The sequence below is a fragment of the Neopsephotus bourkii genome, unplaced genomic scaffold (assembly GCF_033783945.1).
Source record: "Neopsephotus bourkii isolate Nb327-2 ecotype Australia unplaced genomic scaffold, CSIRO-AGI_Nbou_v1 NB_1707, whole genome shotgun sequence".
Lineage (NCBI taxonomy): Eukaryota > Metazoa > Chordata > Aves > Psittaciformes > Psittacidae > Neopsephotus > Neopsephotus bourkii.
Window position 1 is genome coordinate 6685574 of NW_026902181.1, and position 14133 is coordinate 6699706.

The 14133-nt window shown below is 42.8% G+C and overlaps 1 protein-coding gene across 3 annotated transcripts in view; it reads right to left on the bottom strand.

The window, feature by feature from the left end:
* The window catches only part of TRAF3 (TNF receptor associated factor 3), a 71930-nt gene extending 60304 nt beyond the window's left edge, over nucleotides 1-11626 (bottom strand). For 2 of the 3 annotated variants that reach the window (XM_061376333.1, XM_061376334.1), the window contains exons 1-2: nucleotides 11503-11626; nucleotides 10335-10390 (exon numbers count right to left, since the gene is read on the bottom strand). The gene's annotated coding sequence lies outside the window, so the exon portion shown is untranslated. Of the gene's footprint in view, nucleotides 1-10334; nucleotides 10391-11089; nucleotides 11311-11502 lie in introns of those variants that run through there. The other variant, XM_061376332.1, reaches the window with a different exon arrangement.
* Between the last annotated feature and the right edge of the window lie 2507 nt (nucleotides 11627-14133).

A 14133-nucleotide genomic window follows, 5' to 3' on the forward strand; every position in this document is an offset into this window, starting at 1 on the left:
TCAGTTTCACATCACTCACCAAGAAAATAATCACAAGATGAAATACAAAAACTCTTTTGCTTTGCATTTAACCTCAGTCAAAAGAGTTAACAGCTAACTGGGTTATGCATTATATCAGTTCTTCTGAAGAAGATAGAAGAAAGAAGAATTACTTATTTCATTTCTCTTGGCATCAATTTCTGTTGCTTTTCCCTCCATACTGGCTTCTGGAAGAATATGCTCTTACTGCTCAGACCATATGAAAAACATTTCCTCATTATAATTTTATTACCCACGTTAGTTTGCTACTGATTTGTGACTTAAACACTCCAATCTTTTCCCTGCACACTTGTGTCATTCTTTCTTATTCATTTTTAACACCATCACCTAAATTTCTTCTCAAATTTCAGATCATTAGCAAAGTACTGATTCAGCCAAAGAAGTCTGTTGCTATGTGTCAGTGCAAAAGAAAGTGAAAATCGCCAATTCAAGCTTGTTTCCTAAAAAGAAAGTTTTACTGAATTCCTCTTAGACTGTAACATGCTTCCTATGGCATCTTACCTATAAATTTTCTGAATTCTTCATGTTGTCTTTATTTTGCTGTTCTTCTCTATTTCTCCTTTAATTCCTAGGAATACTGAATTTTATCAATTCATCTTTCATAAGCTGCCTCCTTTTGTCTTTTTAACCAGATCTTAGTCAATATTAAATCAAGATGAGCATCCATATTTATTATTAAGAGCTTTCCCATACATCAATATACTCTTTAACAGAAGTGCATGTCCCGCACACCATTCTCAAAAGATATCTGTGCAGATAAACTCCTTCATTTACACCAAATCTCTTGTTTGATCATTTGTTAATTTAGGGTTTGTTTGGTCGGTTGATTTTTTTAACAGAAACAAGCTTCACCACTCCAATCATTTTTGGTGGGTCTATGACAATACTGCTCCCTCCCCTTCTTACCTTCTTCACCTAAGAATAAACATACACATCCTTAATACATTACAATACATTGTTAATTCTTCCCTGACTATCCTTACTATGCCTTCCCTGATCAACATCCCTGTGGGATATGCCGTTGATGTCATTTTGACCATAAAAACAACAGCTATTTCTTGATCTGGAGTCTAAGCACAGCAAAATAAAATAACAAATCCTGTTAACAGCCTGTAAACACAAAGGTACTCTCCTAATCAGTTGAAAGTCACGGTAGGAGAGAAGAAAGGCTAGATGTTGCTAATATTTAAAAGTCTATTAACAGAGCTCAAAACACTATCACACTTCTGTCTATACGCTATCCTGTGACAGTGTTAAAATAAAGGCTTTCTATTCAAGGTGACCAAGCACAACTGACTTTCTGCCCAATGCATGCCCCCTTCAGTTTTGGCCTCACTTAGCAAGCCAATCACATAATTGAGGAATAGCAAGCTCATATTTGATGTGAAGTCATATGGCTGGATGACATCACAACTGCTAACTTTTAATTGCCCCTTTAAGGTTTATTATTAGCAAGCTTTAAGTTATTATTAGTAAACTGATAAAACATTAATGACAAGTTCTCCCACACAAAAGCTTGCCTATTTCTCCAGATTTCACACAACTGATAACTTCCCCTATTTGAGTTATTCCAAAATGGATGATTAAGACCAAGGAGAATCATTCCTCTGCCTATTACTTTATCCTGATAAACTCTGGGGAACTAATAGCACTTGCTAATCTTCCATTTTTACCCTTGCCAAGGTTAGAAAAACCTTTTAGAAAAAACAATTTTTTGCAAACTTTTCCATTTGGTTGTTTTGGGTTTTTTTTTTCTTAAAACAGAATATTACATGTGAAGTCCACTGGCTGCTGCGCAGTATTAACAGCCATTAAATTCAGGCCAAGCCTCTTAAGGTAGGCTTCCCGCTGCTGGTTCTGAAATTATTTAAAAATTTTCCAAACCCAAGAAGTGTATTTTTGCTAATCTACTTCTTATTCAGAAGAAAAAAATAAAACCACAGTTTCTTAAGAAAGATTTTGTCTCTTACACTTTTTGCTCAGTGCTATTTACTGCTATTCTTTTTTTTTTTTTGCTAGCTGGTCACAATTATCTTGATTCTTTATGTCACACTAAAAATACCTGCAATAAGAAAAGGACTGTGGCAGTCTAACCCCACTTAACTCTATTGCTCTTAAATAACATCATTTCTAAAAATGAGAGGGGGTTTTTCCTACTTATAGCCCTGGGATGCAAGAGAATTCAAAGATCTCAGCAATGTTGTCTTGCGATCTTTGAAGGAATCCTAACAGCAAGGAGGACTCAAAGACAGATGCTAACACACTTTTTTTTTTTTTAATTTAGTATGTATCTCAACTCTCACTATTGCAGAGTGAGTCAGGTGTCCAGTAATGGGCATTTAGTACAATGTTACATGTCCGAAAATATCCAAGATGTGCAGGACTGATAGGTAAGACTTTGGCCATATGCAAGACTGCATACTTTTGGAACATCAGCTTCTGACCAGCTGGGATCAACTACAGCATTTAAAATGGTACTCAGTGCCTCTGTGTATAGGCACCATCTCTGTTCCCTTAAATTTTTACAATATCACTAGTCAATCAGGGCTCAGGCAAAGGAACACTATCATGTGTTTAAGTTGAAACAGTACTCTTTAAAAAGAAATCTGAATAGACAGGGGTCAACAAGAAGACAGGACCTTGAATACTAGATTCATGAGGGTATTATTGCTGTAATGGGCAGTCTGATCAACTTCTACATTTTCAAATGAAGTATTTCTTGACACTGAATTTCTTTAATACTGCAGCATTCCCACCTACAAGATAGCAGATAGTGATAACACAATGACAACACCTAAACAGATGAGGGCTACCATAGAGGCTGCCAAAATCTATACCACCCATGCAAAAAGCATATGATTTATTTCTTCCATACCTCCTTCCCATGGAAACAGACTGTCATTTTAGTATCTTATGTATCCCTGCCTTTGGAGAGTATTCTGATAGGAGTTCTTAAAAAACAAAACAAAACAAAACAGATATGAAAACAGTTCTAGGCAGATGCCTGTTCCACTAGGTATATAAATATTTCAATCCCAGCAGCACCATCTAATGGAGAGCTCACCATTTTTCCCTTTTAACATGACAAATATTTTATTTTGGAGGTGTTAACAACTGGTACTTTTAACACATGGCCATTTAATACTCTATAAAATCTGATCAGCTACAAGAGAAGCCAAATCATTTCTCCATAGACAACAATCAGACAGACCTTTTTTTCCTACAGATACTACATACAAATTTATTAAGTACAACAGGACGCTTGCTTAACCAGGAGATAATACTTTACTTAGAAGTACTTTTTTTTTCTCCTTAATTTAAACAGTAACTGAGAAGCATCAATGAAAGCTTAAAAATACAGCTAGCATAAGCATGTTTAAACTTCCCCTCTGAAAGAACAGAAACGTCAGCACCTCTAACGTGTAAGGAATATTGGCAAACCTGGACCTTAAATACAGCAACAGAAGTCACAACTTATGCCTGCTTCAGATGAAGTTATTTCCAGACATCTTCAGGTGATGCTTCTGCTACAAAGCATGCTATAGGAGATGGGTAGCAAATCATTGTAAGCATCAATAAAGCATGTAGCATGATGACTGTTTTCAGCTTCCACTGTTTTTCTCATTAACATTTTCTCATGCAAACAAACATGACAGAACTCAGGTATGAAATGGGTCTATGAAAAGCAGTATTTTTTTCCTCACTGCATTTTGTCCTCTTTGTTCCTTTTATAAATCACAACACTGCAAGTAAAGGTTCAACAACTTTTCCAATTAACTTGGCATATAGACACTCTTGATCTGGAATAACTGCCTTTTTATTTATAGCTCAGAGGACTTTCAAAGTCTGTCTGCCCTATCTCATCTCAGAACAGTCAATAGATAAATACACCAAAAAGTCTTGGTAAGTAATTCTGAAAAAACACAGCATTGTATTTTGGCTATATGTACTAACAGCTTTATTTATACAAAGACAATTCCAAGCTTCTTCCCCATTTATTTTGAGAGAGTCTCTTCAGCAAAAATCTACAGAATATAGTGGGCAGATATTTATCTACTTGTCCTGAATCTTTATTTAAAAACCAAACACAACCAAACTAAAAACACAAAAAAAAAACAAAAAAAAAAACAAAAAAAAAAAACACACCACAACCAACCAACCGAGTAAATCCCTCAAAACTCCCTCAAAATCTTACTGGCCAAAACATTGTGACCTGAATGTCTAAATAATCCTTTTCAAAATGAAAGTGACTTTTTCAGCAACTTGTAAGGAGAGAGAAGGGAAATTTAGGGTCCCAGGTACTGAAAAGCAGCTGATTAAGTACAACACACTTAGAATACCTCCCTAGGTTTATCTCCCTAGAAATTGCCAACAGCATTCTTCTGCACATGCTCCAAAAAAGTGTCAAAATACCCTGCTATAACATAGATACAAAAAAAACCTGCCAAACAGTATGAGCAACACAACACCAATATCTACTAGCTGATCTACAGGGTAGTATCCATTGGTATTTCCACTATGTATTGACACCATGGGTGCACAGCGAGACATATTTGCTAATCTTAAATGCAGCATGCTCATGTTCTGTTGACAGAAACACAATTCAACTATTGCAGGAAAACAGAGCAGATACTGCTGACTTCAGGTGATCCTATGTATTATTAACTTCAGATGAAGTTAGCTCAAATCCTTTCTGTTTTCCCCAAGAAACACTGAGTTTTAGAAGGCAATGAAAACACTACTGTATCAAAGGGTTCACATCAAAGAGACGCACATATGCAAATCAGCAACCTTCATTTATTTAGGTATACAAAACTTCCTTCTATTCAAACTGTCAGACAAATCGTAGCATTTTGAGAACATGTCATTTTACAGCCACAGGCACTTTACCTTTGGCACCTGTTGAATGTAGAACTGGTATCCTAATCAGGTTCAACCACTGCAGTCATAACAATAAAAACATTCCAGGGCAAAAGCACAATGCTTCTCTCTCAAGGCTGCTGTGCTGAACAGAAAAGAGGAAAGTGAAAAGGATGGAATGAGAGAGCAAGAGTACATTTAAAGATGTGTAATTCAGACAATAGTAGGGTACATTGTAGACTATTGTTAGTGACCTAGAAGAGCTGCTTTTAATTGACCTGGAGTAGAAGGTGGGGTAGGGAGGGAATCAAAGAAGCAGGTAGCTACAGAAAGGTCAAAGTGGATTTGCAGATAAAAATTATTAGCCAGAACTGTGAAAGCAAGTACAAGACTAGAAACAAGTATTTAAAGAGAAGTGATGTAAATGGAAGTAAAGGGCAAAACGCAGTCACTTTATCAAGTGCAATGATGAAACCACAAGGGTACAAAAATAATCCCTTAAGCAACTGTAAAATTACAAGAGATCTGACCAAAAGCAGTTCAAAATAAGCCACTTTAAGAATCAGAGGAACCAACTTGAGAAATTAAAGAGCATTTATACTGTTTGGCCAAACACTTAAGATGGAAGAGAAGCACAGCATGGACAAGAGCATTCCATTAGTAGCTGAAGAGCATAAAATGCACAAAGGGGAATCATCTGGGATGGTTTAAAGGAAATTAAAACAAGTTGAATCAAAATTGTAAGGTTATAATGCCTATGCAAAAATCAAGACTCACATCTGCAAGTTTTAAGTTAGAAGCCACAAAACTCAAGGCAACCTACTCTCATTAGGTTCCTCCCTGTGCAAAGACAGAAAGAGGGCATAGTCAAACTAGTACAGTATCCAAGATCTCCATTATAAAAATCTCTAATAACTCTTTTAATTATCTCCCTTCCTCAAGTACATGGATGAGCTTACAAAACAAAATCCATTCACACTGCCAAAATCTGGTTTATGAGTTGAGCTTTTCTGTTACATCCAAAGCAGAAAGTTGGGAACGTGTACAAGCACCAGAACAGCTACCACTAACAAATGCTGTCATGTACGCTCAGCTTCATATAGCACTGCATGTCTGCTGTACACAACAGTGGAAGAGCGTGAAGCTAATACTGTTTCCTGTGCCATGATGCTGATGGTGCAGAAGGTACAGCGCTGCAGAGGTGTCAATAAAAAAATGCCTCTACACAACACTTGCAGTTTATTTCATTTATCAAGAAATGACACTTGTACTGCCCTGCTGGGTCTCAGTACCTCATCATTTTTATGTCCTCAGACTGTGGGAAAGCACCACTATTCCCACGTTATTACCAGGAAAATGGTCTGTAATCAAAGCTGCATCAAAGTCATTTTCAGAACTCCCACTCAGCTACCACCTAACCAAGTGGCACCCAGTATCAGTACTCCTTTTTTCCCCAGCACATCTTCTACGCTGAAGGAAACATTTGTCTTGCTTGACAAGGCTGATCACCTCTGCAAGCATCTCAACATCAACTTCAAATGCATCAGAAAACAATAAACAAAACGGCAGCGGAAGAAACATCAGCAGACTCTGTGCCCTTCCTCATCCTGGTAATTGTCTTAACCACTTGTCTGAGACATCATGCTTCCTCTTGCTATGCTTCTTAGGCACACTGAGTTTGGATTTTTCCTGGTATAGCAGAAGAGTTTCAAGAGAAGGAAGTGACATAACTCTATACTGGCCTGTGGCTTGATGATGACAATACTCCCCAGGGAAGCAGGAAGCTTGGGCTGGAATCCCCCTTCTGCCCCTGGGACTCAGGCATGATGTCAGATCACTCTGCACTGCAACATCAAAGCCCCTTGTTGGTTTGGCCCTTACTGAATGACTTACAGTACACATATCTGCAGAAACAAAGGAAAACCAGCTTCCAGGTCTCCTAGATTTTACACTGGTATCTACAATGGACCAACTTCTCTTTCTTGATAGATGTTAAAGCTTGTGGGAATGAACTGGCAGTCAGGAAGGCACTTATCTTACAGTAGCATCTACAACAGGTTTTTCAAGACAGTCCAAATTCAAGTAGATCTTTTTGCTCAACGCCTAGGAAAGCTGTAGAGACTCATCGCGTTTTGAGCTTCTCTTAAGTGGCCGTATCTTACTTTCTTTTCAAAAAGAAACCACTAAATCAAACAGAAACTCAGCATTACTCCAAATGTTAGATTTTTCTAATTCCAAGCTCACATACAGTCATCGTTAAAGCATGTAAAATAAAAGTTTTAGGACTTCTTTCACTACTGTTTTTGACTGAAGCATTTGCTATGTATGTAAAAGGATATATTCACTTCAGAACATTTAAATTAGACTACAGAATTATTTGAAATTTTTATCATTGTAAATAATCTACAGAATGTTTCTTCTATACATCAAAGAAATCTATTTCATAAATAATCATTTTATGAGACGATATAAAATAACACTGGAACTAAGAAACATTCCAACTTTAAGCATTCCTGCTATGCCCCTTTCAGTTTCAATGACTGCTATTTGCAAAAACCCAGTCTTAACGTCAAAGTACACAACACCTCAATTTTCAGTACAAAGAGGGAGCCAAGGACTGAGGCAGTCACACATGTCCAATACTGAACCTCTGTCTCCATGAACATGTTGAGACTTCACTTCCCATGCTGCCCTTGACCACATGAACTGCAGAACTTGGAATTCTATTGAAATCACACTTTACACATCGAGAGTAAAGCAACAGAGAAGAACAACAGCATGGAAATCAAAGGCTTAACACTTTGGGGGTGGAGAGGATTAGTGAACTACAGTTGTTGTATATAATTTTAGAGACACTCACTCTGTTAACCTAGTTACAAAGCCAACAGTCAGTAGCAATTGAAGTCACAGTGGCAATGATATTTTGATGTCAGTGCTCCAGTGAAAAAGATCTCCAGGAAGGAAACAAAAACACCATCAAAGACTATATAAATATGTATCTCTCACAATTTCCAATACCAAATAATCTTTTGCCTTATTTTCTCCCTAAGCTCTTTCTGTTGTATATTTTTCTTACTGATTTTCTGGGGGAAGCTTTGTTTTTATTTCCTTCTCTTTACCATTAGAAGAGAGCACATCTTCCTGCTTGGAAGACACATAATAATCTTTTATTGTAATTTACTCCCCTTTTCCTCCCAATTCTCTAGTCCTTTATCTTAAAAAAAACATAGAAAAAGAGGGAAAAAAAAAGGAAATGTGTTTGTGATTTGTCAAAACAAAATATACTGACTTCCCATTTATGACAGTGTGGGAATCTAGCGGGCAGAGCTGGGAGATCAGTTATATTCTTTTACCAGCCCTTCACTGCTGTAGTTTCTTTGTCACCACCTCATCACCACAGGTTAAAAAGTATAAAAGAAAACCTAGTATGACTATAGCACTACCTCCTGTGCTACAATCACATCTTTATTCTGTTGCACAAACATACACAACTCTTTCTCCCTTGGTTTCTTTTCCCCATACCACATCTTGAAATCTCCGATTTCAGTCTCTCCCACCACTTTTGGTGTTCTTGAGCCATACACCAAAAATGCCAGGAGGTTTCAAACACAAGCATTGCATTCAGAAAGTATCCACCCACAAGCATAAAAAAAATAAAAAAATACAAATTATGCCTTGGCAATTCTTTAAAGGAACTGTGTACAACAGCACAGACATCTGAAACCAGTGTGTAACAAGCAGTCTTCAGACATCATAAGATTCGGCACCTTCAATTAAGAAACACTACTATAACAAAAATTAATGAAATCCAGTTATTGCATCATCTAACATATCAGAGATCAAAACGTGTTATTCTTGCAATACCTTCATGCAAAACCAATTCAGGATATTGAAGCAGATTTAAGTAATTTCTGTTTTTAAACTGCCTTTTCATCCACAGAAGAACTATGGTATGGACTGTGACACAGACTGTAAGAATTATGGTTAGTCTACTTATCAACGCGTTTATGTTCCAGTGGTCTAATAACAAAAGTTAAAAATTAAGTTTTTTGTGAATTTTCAGCATTGCCATACCCAGTAACAGAACAGCTAGCCTTCAGGACTGATAAAACACATTCCTCTTCTCTCACTTAAACTTCTCATTATGGACAAGAATAATGCAAAGGTCTACAGTACAAGATCCTGAAAACATTTAGAAGACAAACTGTATTAGCATGGACTGGTAAGACTTCATGAAGAATTTTTTGTCACTGATGCTAACTAACTACTGCCACCTTACACAGTTTTCCAAGGCACCAACAGTAAATATGCTTACACAAATGACCTAATTCTCTGAATCCATACAAGAACGGCTTCTCAAAATTGGTATCATCAAGCTTAACTGCAGAAGGACTTCAGGAAAGCCTTAAGAGCAAGTCATTTAGTACCCTCTTGTGATCAGAATTAATTTACTTTGCTACTGACTGCACTTTACCTTTCTATTGGGAGCTTTGCACCAAGTCGTACTTCAGTAAAACGCCTACCATTTTCATTTCGGAACAAAGCAACTTTTATAACCTCATGGTACCGTCTGCTTGCAATGCCCAAACTCATGATGCATCAGCGTTTCCATTATCAAGCTTTATGAAAAGGGGTTTCCCCATTTAGCCATGAAAATCTCTGATTCGTCCAAATATTCAAAATATTTCTTGTCTTAAAAGACTTCTCTCCGATCAAAAGAGGTTAACATTTCCATCTACATTAATCTATGTGCAGTGTGTATGGATTGCCATTTATAGACACTTTAAAACAAATGTCTCATTTTAAGGGACATCATGCGGCGTGTGCTATGATCTCTTTAGTTCTAACTCTCACAGTCAGTGTAGCCTTTGAATCTAGGCTTCTATGCAAGTCAGTAGCCAATTTAAATATGGATTTTTACTAGCTATTTCAAATTATACTATTTCATTTGTCTAAGCAAAATACTGCTAGCACACGTTCACATCACACAGTAAACTCCTTTTCAGTCTATGAATGCAAGTTCAGATCAGTGCACAATAATGCTACATGTGTCTACGGTACAATCCTGAAAGGAAAAATACACAGCTCTACTGAAGAAATAAAAGATGCACAAATTACAATATACAAGGCTTGGTTAGATCTCGACAAGCTAGATAAGTCACTGGCCAAGGAGACTGCAAATTTCAAATTGTATCATTGGAACTTCCCACATACTACTACTACTACAGAAAGAGAAAAACATGAAAAATATCCAAATGCATGGTAAAGATCCACACAGAGGTGCACATACAGCCTTTCACGTCAAACACAAGCTCAGGTCGGCAGAACGTGAGATTATGCCTCTTAGCATTAATGCCATTTCTCTTGGTTTTCCACAGATAATTCATATCATAAACACATGAAGATACAAATAAATCAAAATGTAAATGCCTTACCTTCCTATTTTACAAGCCACTGCAGTTCTCAGATTATGAGTCAGTCATATGTTCATCTGCAGAGGAATGACTCAGTATAAACTTTCAAACACTCGTTATTTTTCCTAACATATAACACAGTAATTAATTAAACGTACTAAAACGCGGCACTGAGACTCAGCGCACAAAACGAATGGCGTGAAAATAAAACACTTTTCTTTCTGCGCACGCCAAGCAGATGGTCTTATACAGCAGGACCGTTGGAGGCAAACAGACTTTATAAAAATATAACTCCTTCCACACCAGTTAGGGGCAGCTCCGCAACAACGGCAAAGGATTTTCCCCGCCGGAGACCGCCGTAGTGCCTATCTCCCGGGCGCAGAGCAGAGACGAGCAGCGCAGAGCAGAGCAGAGCTGAGCCGCCGCAGAGGGCAGCCGCGGGAGGTATGAAGTTGCGGGGGCCCCGCGCTCGGTTCCCAGGCGCGGCGGCTGCCGGCAGTGCCCCTTTAAAGGCCGTCGGCCCGCCCCCAGGACTGCATATGGAGGGAGCCAGGAGCGGAGAGAGGCTTCTGCATTCAAACGACACATCAAACGCCGCAAGCGTCGCCTGCCGCCGCACGACTCCGTTCCGGCCTGCGGCCGGGCTCCCCTCTCCTCCCCTTCTCTCCCCGGCACGCACGCACGCACGCACACACATACACACATACATCGGGGGGCGGAGGGGGAAACAAGAGGAGAAGAGGGGAGGCAGAAATAACTAAATGAAAAAGGGGCACCTGCAAAGCGCTGGAGTGTCGTCCGGGCAGGAAGGGCCCACGCCGACCCTGCCAGAGGCTGATCTATCCCCGGGCACCAGCCGCCACCAAGGTCCCAGCAACAGGCTGCGGGTGAAGCGCGCTCGGCCCCTGCGTGTAGCAGATGCCTTATATCAGCGCCGCGCCGCCGCCTTGCCCCCGCCGGCGCCGCGGGAGCACACCCCGGCTACCGCCACCCGCGGCCCCGTCGCTCCGTCTAGGGAGCCCGAGCGCCGGGGAACCAAGCTCGGCCGGTGCCACAGCCCTGAGCGGGAGCCACCACCAGGGCGGCAATGAAGCGCTGTCCCCGCCGTGTCTGTGTGTGCCTTCCCCCCTCCCCTTCACCGCCGCACGGATCCGCTCCCCGGGGCGGCGGAGCCCCACGGACGCCCTACCTGCGAGCGTGTGAGGGGAGCGGGACGGCGGGCAGCAGCTGGAGCCTGGTGAAGCAGACCGCCAGCCCGACGGAAAGTCCCTACCGCTCTGCGCCGTCTCCCCCCGCCCCGCACTTCCTCTCCCGCCCGCTCAGGCTGGAAATCCCCGGCGAAGCCCGCTGCTCTCCCGGCTCCTCCTCACACACACACCGAGGGGCGGGCCCGGCCCAGCAGCTCAGCGCGCGCGCAGCCCGCAGCCGGGGGTCGGGCCTGCCGTGCCCGCCTGCACTTGATGCCATCGCTAGCCCCCAGCCTCCGGCAATGGGCACAACCGGGGGTGAGGTGGAGGGGCCCTGCGCTTCCCGCCCAGGCACACGCAGCCAGTCCCGCCCGGCGCCTGCCGGCCCCCTGCAAGCGGCGAAGGGGGCGCGGGGTGGGATGTGAGGAGAAAGCGTGTCCCGCTAGGGGCAGGAGGGGGGGAAGCGCCGGGGCAGCCGTGCCGAGGCTCGCCCAGCTGCCGCGGGTGCTCGGCCTGAGGGCGGGCGTTGGTGCGGCGGCCCGACCGTTGGGCACTGGGGGAAGGGCGGGAGCGCTGAGGAGGGGATGGCGCCAGTACGCGGGGCGCCGGAGAGAGGGATCGGCGCAGAGGAGAGCCGCTGGTTTCCCGTCTTCGCACCGAGGAAGGTGCTAGCAGCCCCTCACAAACGGTCGCCTCGAACACAACAGCCTTTACTGAAATAAAGAAAAAGACACTGGGGAAAAGGGGAGGGAGGAGGAGGAAAAGAGAAGCAGGGAAGGGAGGGGAGAAGAGTCTGGAAAAGCTCTGGAAAGAGCAGCGAGCCAGATCTGTTCGCCCCCCCGGAGAGGCCGATCGCCTCATGGAGCAGGCGGGGAGCAGCCGACCGCAGATTGCAACCCCGGTTTGGCCGAGGGTATGGGGTGTGCCTTTACCCGGCGTCCCGGGGCGAGAGGCAGCCGTCCCCTTCCTCGGGAGACTCTCCCGGCAGCGGGGAATGGGGGGTGACGCTGGCACCCGGTGGAACTTGTCGGCCCGCGCGGCCACGTTAAATAAATGCCTGTTTCGGGCTCTGCTTGTACCGCAATGTTCTGATCACGGCAGATGCCCAGCCGGTACCGGCGTCCCCTGTTCTACGCGGGGCGGCTTGTGTCACCGCGGCTTCTGTCACCGCGGCCTCACCGGCTGCTAGAGGCGGGGGAGCTCGGCTGGAACGGGAATGTGGGGTTCAGACGGAGCCGGCGGCAGCGTGGGCTGGGTCGGTTGTAGGAATTGCCGCACAAGGGCTCTTGGAGCTCCGGGTGCAGCGATGGGGCTGGGGAGGTCAGGGAGCCGGGAGAGCTGAAGTCGTGAGGAATGTGCAGAGCTGAACACGGAGAAATGAGTGGTGTTTGGCTAATTTCAGTGAGATGAGGTCACCATTCTTCTTGGACGTTGTTTATTGAGGAATCACTAGGGAGAAACAGTTGGATGCGTGATCCTGAACGGACAAGCTTTGCGTCATAGTTGCCGCTTACAGCATCTCCCCGCATCCCGACATCCATCCTGACCCTCTTCGGTCTTTATCCCCCGGATCTCTGTACCGCCCACTACCACCTGCCCTGCACGACCACACACCTCCAGATCTGACTGTGTCCTCACCGGGCCCCGAAACGTGAAGCCTGGCCCGCACTGCTAATTCCCTGCTCGTGTGCTGGCTTTTTCCTCTTCCCACCTTCCCGCTTTCTCTCTCCCCCCCACCCTCTCCCGCCTTTTGCTGCTGTCCTCAGTAAGAGGCTGGCTCAGCTGTCAAGACAGCTGCGCCTTTTGAAATGATGCTGTGAACCTGTGATCAGAAAGACAATCTAAGACCGATGTCTCAAACGTTCCCATCACTTGTGCGAGATTGCTTATCTCTGGACCGGCTGATAGGACTGTGCACCAAGCCTGGATCTCTCCATCAGCGTGGCAGCAAATAAGTTTCTAGCAGAGACAAACCTGCAGTTTCCTTCTTTGCCACTCTTTTTGCTGTCGTATATTTGTCCGCTTGCTTTTCCCTTAAAAAAAAAAAAAAAAAAGAGAGAAAAAAAACCATGACAGGATTCCAGAGCCTGTAGCTCTGGCAGCTGTATTAAGGTATTCTTTCCCAAAAAGAGAAAACAAATTCCTATACCATCTAAAATATGTCAGAAGCTTTTCCACATTCACAAATGCCTGTAGCCAAAGGGGTAGTATTGAGCTAATGCAGTATCCCCTATCATGACTACAAGATTTGAAAGATTTTCTAATACCATTATTTATAGTGAGCTGTGTCACCGATTATCTTGTCCTTAACTGGTTTGGAATCTAACAGTATAAGCAATGTTTTCACTGGACCTGAAACACTGTCCTAGTGCTGCTGCTGTGTGCTGCACACCCCTGCATAGCAGTACTGTTTAGAATATACTGTGTTCAGAACAATAGAATAACAGAAATAATGGTAAGGACCATGGGGCAACTCTGTATTTTAGTAAAATGGTTTGAAGAAATAAAATAATAGGGCATTACACTGGAAAATTACATGAGAGAAGATATTTTTTTAAATAAATAAAAGCCACTAAGAGAAGAGTGGTAATCCATTACCGACTTGGACAGGGATAGTTATCTCCAAAACCTAG